This window comes from Sceloporus undulatus, chromosome 2 (genome assembly GCF_019175285.1).
Source record: "Sceloporus undulatus isolate JIND9_A2432 ecotype Alabama chromosome 2, SceUnd_v1.1, whole genome shotgun sequence".
Lineage (NCBI taxonomy): Eukaryota > Metazoa > Chordata > Lepidosauria > Squamata > Phrynosomatidae > Sceloporus > Sceloporus undulatus.
Window position 1 is genome coordinate 236,020,471 of NC_056523.1, and position 7,415 is coordinate 236,027,885.

Genomic DNA, 7,415 nt, shown 5'->3' on the forward strand with positions numbered 1-7,415 from the left:
CTGGGGTTCATTCTCAGAGTAATGAGGCAAATCTGATAACATTCTGGAAAAACTGGGCATTTGCTAAACTAAAATCATTTTTTTCAACTACTTTAAAGCAGACTCATTGAATCAATTGAAAGTGGTAAATCAATAATTACAGTTCGCCCTCTGTATCCATGAACTTACAATGAATGGATTTAAGCATATGGAAAGCCAGTGGGGAGGTGGCAGAGAAGGAGGAGGGAGAAAGGGGATGAGTGGTGCGAAAGGGGGGCAGAGAAGGAGGAGGAGGGAAGACGAGGAGGAAGAGGAAGGACAATGGGGATGAATGGCAGCAAAGGTGGGGGGAAGAGGAGGAGAAAGGAGAAAGGAGGAGGAGATGGGGAAGAGGAGGAGGAAGGATAAGGAAAAGGAGGAAGATCCGCTGCAGTGGCAATGGGAGGGGGAAAGAAGAAAAGAGGAGGAGGCAGGGAAGAGGAGGAAGAAAAGGTAGCCTTCTGTCGCCCGCTGTGGTGAGAGCGGCAAGGCTGGCTTTGGGGGAGGACATGGGGGGGCAAAGTGCCATTGTCCCCAATGGTGGTGTGGCTGCACCACTATTGAGTACTATGGGTCATGAGCATCCGCTGATTTTGGCGGGGGGATCCGGAAAGGATCCCCCATGGATACCGGGGGCCCACTGTAAGTAAATTACATTAATGTGAGTCTGCTCTGGTACAGACTAACAACTGAGTTTATCCCATTAGCTTCTTCAAATGACCAAACCAGGGCTGGTCAACAGTTTATGGGGCCCAAAAGGAACGTCATGTTGCGAGTCATGCTGCTGCCTCCTACAAAAAACTAATTATGTTTTGGGAAGGTAAGAAAAATGCTTTGATAAGCAATATATCAGGGTCAGAGCAGAGTTTCATGCTATATGTAAGAAGTGAGAAAAGATGTTCTTCCTTTATTGAGATCCAGGGCAAATTTCCCCATTCTCCTGTGACCTTATTTACAGTCAACAAACCAGATAAACCCAGAATATTTTTATTTAAATGGTGCAAAAACATTGTGGCATCACCAAGTCCTGCCTCATGACATCACCAAGCCCACCTTATGACATCATCCAGTTCCAACTCTTGAGTCTCAGTTTTTTGGATGTTGGAAACCTGATAACCCTATTTACTGTGAACATATTCAGAGCAAATGTGGGTCAACAAGAGCCAACCATTCTCCATGGCATCTATGTTCTCATTTCTTTTAAAGTCTCAAGATCTGTCATCAAGCTCCATTGTCTAAGGGCAGATTGTTTTCCACATGTCGGTCATGACTAAAATGTAATACCTTGAAGCATATAATTCAAGACAGGGATTAATTTTAGTATCCAATTTAAGACTAGACTTCAGAACTGGAAGAAATGAAGTAATACTAACTAAGAGAATGTGTTTTGTTGTGTGATGAATAGCCTTTCTTTACCAATCGATAATCATAGGATTATGGGATATGCAATTAGGAGATAGTACAGTCATTCACCGCTACAGGGAGGGACCACAATATACTTATAAGTGTCCACAGAGTTTTAAATCTCATGCACACAAGATTTAAAAGAAAATCATGCATTGTGTGAGTTGGGTATTTTCTTACCTCAATGACAATTCCAATATGTTGCAAATGTTCCATATCCAAAGAAGTGTTTATGTCAGTTGAATCAAGTGTGCTAGAAAACACAAGATGGAATAAAAATAAAACCAGAAAAAAATAAAATAAAAACCACTTATTGCACTGTATTTCTTACCCTCGACGAATTCCAGTGTCCCCTGGTGGAAGAAATGTTGATTTCTCCCAAATGGGACCAACCTACTGATAACAAGAATGTATCACTTCCTCTTCACTGTATCATGTTTTGCTGAACCATCCTAGGATTTTAAAAATGGTGGTGCCGGGAACAGTGCACAGCAAGAGGCTAAAATTTGGGGAAAATATTTATAACTGTTCTGGTAACAATGCCATAGAATGTGTACATTGTAAGTCTAGTTCTGTGTGGTCACTGTGATAAAACATCAGTTTGATATTTTCTACCTCATGTGCCCAAACATCATGGCTATATTCAGATACTATGTACTTTAATCTAGGGTGAACAGGGTGTGTTATTTGCCATTTTACCACAGGCAGCAAAATATCTTGAGCCAGTCCTGAGAGGCAATCCTGAACAGAGCAACCATTCCTGATTGATTGATTGATTGATTGATTGATGATTATGATGATTTTATTCATTTATATCCCAATATAACTTTATCTCAATAATGTGACTCATGAGGGCTAACAACATATTTAATACACTACAAACTAAAAACTATACAAAAGCATTTATAAAAGAATAAAAATAAAATTTAAAAAGCAATTAAATAGTTTGGAAAGTTAAAATATCAGGCATTAAAGATATTGAAATTAATTAAAATACTATATACAAACCTTTAAAACAGCACTGCACAGCATTAAAAACCCAGCCTTAGCCAGTTTGTCAATGCTTGATGGCACAAAAATGTTTTGACTTGGTAATGGGAAGAGAGGAAAGATGGGGCCATTCAGGCCTCTCAAGAGAGTAAGTTCCACAGACTGGAAGCAGCCACCAAGAAGGCTCTCTCCCTTGTTCCCACCAAGCAATCCTGGGCAGGCGGTGGGACAAAGAGAAGGACCTCTCTATCTGATCCAAGAGCTCTAATGGGCTCATAAAAAGTGATACAGTCCTTCAAATAACCTGGACCCAAACATTATAGGGCTTTATAGATCAAAACCAGCATTTTGAATTGTACCTGGAAACGGACTGACAGCTTGCAGAGCTGTTGCAACAAGGGAGTTGTGTGCTCCCTGTAGCAAACCCCAGTTAACAACCTGGCTGCAGTTCTTTGGATCAACTGAAGGTTCTGAGCACTTTTCCAAGGCAGTAGTCCAAGGCATGTACTACTGTGGCCAGATCCGACTTTTCCAGGAATGGATGCAGTTGGCAGACTAGCTTTAACTGTTCAAACACACTCCTGGTCACTGTCAAAACCTGTCTCTCCAGGATCAGAGCTGAATCCAGGGTTTCTTCCCCCCCCAAAAAAAACAACAACCCTACAAGCCTGCATTTTAATGGGGAGTGTAACCACTTCTAACACAGGCTGAATCCCTTTTATCAGATCTGTCTTTTGACTGGCCAGGAGCACTTATCTGGATTAAGCTTCAGTTTGTTTGTCCTTATCCAGGCCTTTACAACTACCAGGCATCTGGTCTGCATAGGAACAACTTCCTTGGAATTAGATGGAAAGTAGTAATAGAGCTAGCTAACATCGCCATACTGGTGACATGATATCATGTACTGCCCTGGGCCTGACTTAGAGGCACACTCAGACGATTCAGACTCTGAAGACATGGAGGAGGCTGAGATAGGGGCAGATCTAGGGCCGTCTGGATCCACAGTCTCAAAGGAGGCTTGGGAAGCTGCAGAGAGAGAAACAGACTCTATGGACTCTAGGCTGCAGGTGCTAGGGCCTGTGGAGAGAAGGCAGGTCAAGGAGTCTATGAGGCGGTCTTCCAGGCTAGAAGCCAAGAGGAGAGCTAATAGGTTTCAGCTGAGAGAAGCTGAGGCCTTTTAAAAGACCCCCAGCTTCAGAGATTCTTTGCAGCTGACAATCAGTCTTGCAGCCTTGTTGTTCCCATGTTCCTTGCTCTTTGATTCCTGACTGGCTATCTGACCTCTGGACTTGCCTTGTGACTATGCTCTTGCCTCTGCCCTTTGCTGTGCTTGACTGACTGGTATTGTGACCTTTGGACTGGACTCTGGACTATTCCTTTGTATACTCCCCTACTGTGCTGCCCTCAGTAGAGGTAAGCAGGACACATGGCCCTAGAACTCCAGACAACTTCTCCTTGGGGTTTCATGTAGATGTTAAATAGCATAAAAAACAAGACTGAATCCCGAGCAACTTCAAAGGCCAATATCAAGCAGGATTCCCCATGCACCACCTTCTGAGAATGCCTCTCCAGGAAAGAATGGAGCCACTGTAGGACAATATCTACAAGCTCCATCCCAGTGAGGGTGCCCAGCAGAATACCATGATTGATGGTATCAAAGCCACTGAGAGGTCTAGCAGAACCAACAGGAACACACTCCCCCTGTTTAGTTCCCTGTATTGTTCATCCAACAAGGCAGCCAAAGCTGTCTTCATCCCATAACCAGGCCTGAAAACAGACTGAAATAGATCTAGATAAACTTCCTCATCCAGATTCTCCTGAAACAGAGAATCCAACACATGCTCTAGTACCTTGCTCAACAACTGAATGTTGGAGGCTGGTCTATAGATATCCAGTATGATAGGATTCAGGAATGCTTTTTCAGAAGAAGTTTTACTGTGACACACTGATTTTTTGTTAAGGTCACTCTAGTCTGCTTAGAAAACTAGGGGGCTGGTTTATATCCACTCCATGAGAAGAGAAATCTAGGAATAATTGTGTCTACAGCCTTGGTCATTTCCCCATTCTAGAGATCATTTGACAGAATCGTAGCGCCAAAAATGGCAAATAATTCCCCAGGAGCCATCAGGAATCCATCTGAACCCATACACCACCTCAGCTAGACCATCTTAATGGGCCCCTCATCCCTGCAAAGGGTCTGAGTCTCAGCAAGTCTAAACCTGAGCAAGAAGTGCTCTGTCCATCATCCCTTCCTGTATGGAAAACAAGATCTAGAGTGTGTCCAGCACCATGCGGGGAGCCAGATACCAGCATGAGGGAGCCCAGCATCATGACCATAGCTAGATAGTCCTGACGATAGGCTGGAAGAGATCCAATGCAACTGCATTTGTCCCAGAATTCCCCAGCCTTTACATGGTGATCCAATTGAGCGTCAACATGTACCTTATGGACTGAAGCTCTTCTGCACCTGTGGAATGAATGCTACAGTCCTTCCTGGTGTTTGAAAAAAATAGATTACTACTGTCAGAATTACTGGCCCTGATGGCTGGGAAGTTCTGCGAGTGGCAGCCCACAAAAGGAACATAACCATGCTCTAGTCCCTCCACAGGGCAGGACTGCACTTCAAGCTACTTTGATGAGTAATTGCTTCACAATAATCACTGCAGTTTTGTGCATCACAAATGACAATCTGTAGGTTCTACAAGGCCTTCTGACAGAACAAGGATACTGCTGCATGAATTCACCACTCCTTTGTTGATATGAACAGGCCCACAACCTGATAACAGAAACCTTCAAGGTGGGTATATGCTAATTCTATCCATCCTCCCCTTCAACTGATTTCTATCATGTTTGTTATGTAAAGTGAGTGCAAAAACCCCAAGAAAGGAAAGCAAGTTATAAATGTTGCCTTCATCAAAGACAAAGGTAATATTTATAGCCTCTTTGATCACCTTAACTATCAGGAACAAGATTTTATCTATCTCCCACACATAATAACACATCCTTGTGCCAAGTTTAAAATGAGAGTGATTTCATTCATTTCAGTGAGGTGACTCACCAAGTTAAATAGTATCTGATATGACTAAGGATGAAGGAGTCCAGCCACAGCAATTCATCTGACCAAGCAAATGCAGTTCCAGCATGCAACCTCTCCCTCTTCTAGTAATAGGCATTAAGCTGATTTCAGCAAGTTGGTAGGTCTGTGTTGCTCGATCACAGAGGCATTTTTATGAAAGTGACTCCTTGCACAAGAATTCTTTCCTTTGTGTCCTGCATTATGCATATACATTTTAAAGTTTCCAAAACAAAAGATTAAAGGCTTCTTCTATTAAAATAGATGCAGGCAGTTTGCCGTATACTATTTAGAAGACAAAGCTGAGGCTGGTCGGTACGTTGGACACATCGCAAGAAGGCATGACTCATTAGAAAAAAACCAATTAAGTCTAGGGAAAGGTGGTGAGGGCAGTAGATAGATGATGAGGAAAGCTGCATGGCTAGGTGGATGGACTCCATTAGGGAGGTCATGGGTATGAATTTTTTCAGGAACCAAGTATAGTGGAAGACGGCGGCTTGGAGATGTTGTCTAGAATGAATATGGACTACAGGGTTCCCAAACTAGCCCTTGTCCCACCCATCACCCTTCTCCAATTGCCACAACTCTTCAAATTCTGAATTTAAAAAAGTATTCAAATACATATAGAGTAAATCTGCAACTTAGAAAATAATGCAGCTTGACACTCTTTAACTGCCATGGCTCATCCTATAGCATCCTAAAATTTGTAGTTCTGTGCGGCACCAGCACTCTTGGCAGCGAAGGCTAAAGACTATGCAAAACCACAAATCCAGGATTCCATAGGATGGAGCTATAGAAAAATGGTTTTAAACTGAATTATTTTCTACAATTTAGATCATAGATTCATAGAGTTGGAAGAGACCACAAGGGCCAACAGTCCAACCCCCTGCCATGCAGGAAATCTCAGTCAAAGAATCCCCGACAGATGGCCAATCCCAGCTTCTGTTAAAGACTTCCAAGGAAGAGATTCCACCACACTCCGAGGGAGTGTGTGCCACTGTCAAACAGCCTTACTCTTTATTATTATTATTTATATTAATTATTATCCGCTGTAAAATTACACGGCGCTGTACATACATCTTTTTAATTGGAACGGTTCCCTGACCTCAGGCTTACAATCTAAAAACCACGACAACCAAAGGGAGTTGGTGGTGGGAAGGGGGCCTCTCTTAGTAGGATAATACATATAAAATACATAGCAATACAGCAAAGATTCATATAAACAGACAACAAAAGAACAAACAAAAGCAAGTGACAATTATGCAATGCCTGGGAACGCTTCTCTGAACAGGGGGATGGTCTTCAGGTCTCCGTTTGAAGCTGGTTAGTAAGAAGGATGGCTCTTTTTTTTGTGGGGGGAAGAAGGTTCCAGGAGTGAGGGGCAGTGAGTGAAAAGGGGGCGAATCTGAGATTGGTGCAGAGGGAAATTCTGGGCTGAGACAGCCGAGACCTTGACTCACAGGAAGTTTCTCTAATGTTGAGGTGGAATCTCTTTCCTGTACCTTGTATCATTGTTCCTGGTCTTGTTCTTGGAGCAGCAGAAGAACATGCTTGTTCCCTCCTCAACATGGCATCCCTTCAAATGTTTTAATGCAGGATACATCAGTCAACCTCTTTACCTTCTTTTCTCCAGGCTCAACATCTCCAGCTCCCAAAGTCGTTCCTCATAGGACCATAGTCCCAGACCCTTCACCATTTTAGTCACCCTCCTTTGGACACACCTCCAGTTTCTCAACAGGTTTCAAGATTGCCTTTCAGAAAAAAGGGAAGAGGCAGTAGAGATCACATTGCAAACAGATTTTAGATAATGGAGCACACCAAGCAATTCCAGAAGAAAACCTGCATGTGTTTTATTGACTACACAAAGCCTTTGACTGCATAGATCACAAAAAGTTCATGGGCTTACTCTTAGAGGAATAAGAGTGCCCAC